Raw genomic sequence first — 289 nt, 5'->3', positions numbered from 1 at the left:
CCAGTTCTCTACCAGGCTGCTCCCTGAGGTATGAGTTCCCTCTGGCCCCAAACACAAGGGTTCCTGCCCCCATCACAGAGTCCCTGAAGGAGAGGCAGACAGGCCCCTGTCTAGACGGCCCCTGCTTCTGCGGCCCGGGCTTGGGGGAAGAGTACTGTGGGGCTGTGTCTCCACCCCTCCAGCCCTAGGCGGCCCCTGCGTTGGAACCCTTGCTCCCAGGGCTTCCCTCTGCCTGATATGGCTTTTCTCGTTCACCCAGGTCTGGTGGCTCATAAGGAAAAGACAGATG

The sequence above is a fragment of the Pongo abelii genome, chromosome 7, assembly GCF_028885655.2.
Source record: "Pongo abelii isolate AG06213 chromosome 7, NHGRI_mPonAbe1-v2.0_pri, whole genome shotgun sequence".
Taxonomy (NCBI): Eukaryota; Metazoa; Chordata; class Mammalia; order Primates; family Hominidae; genus Pongo; species Pongo abelii.
The sequence above is the reverse complement of the archived record's forward strand: the minus strand, read 5'-3'. Positions refer to the sequence as shown.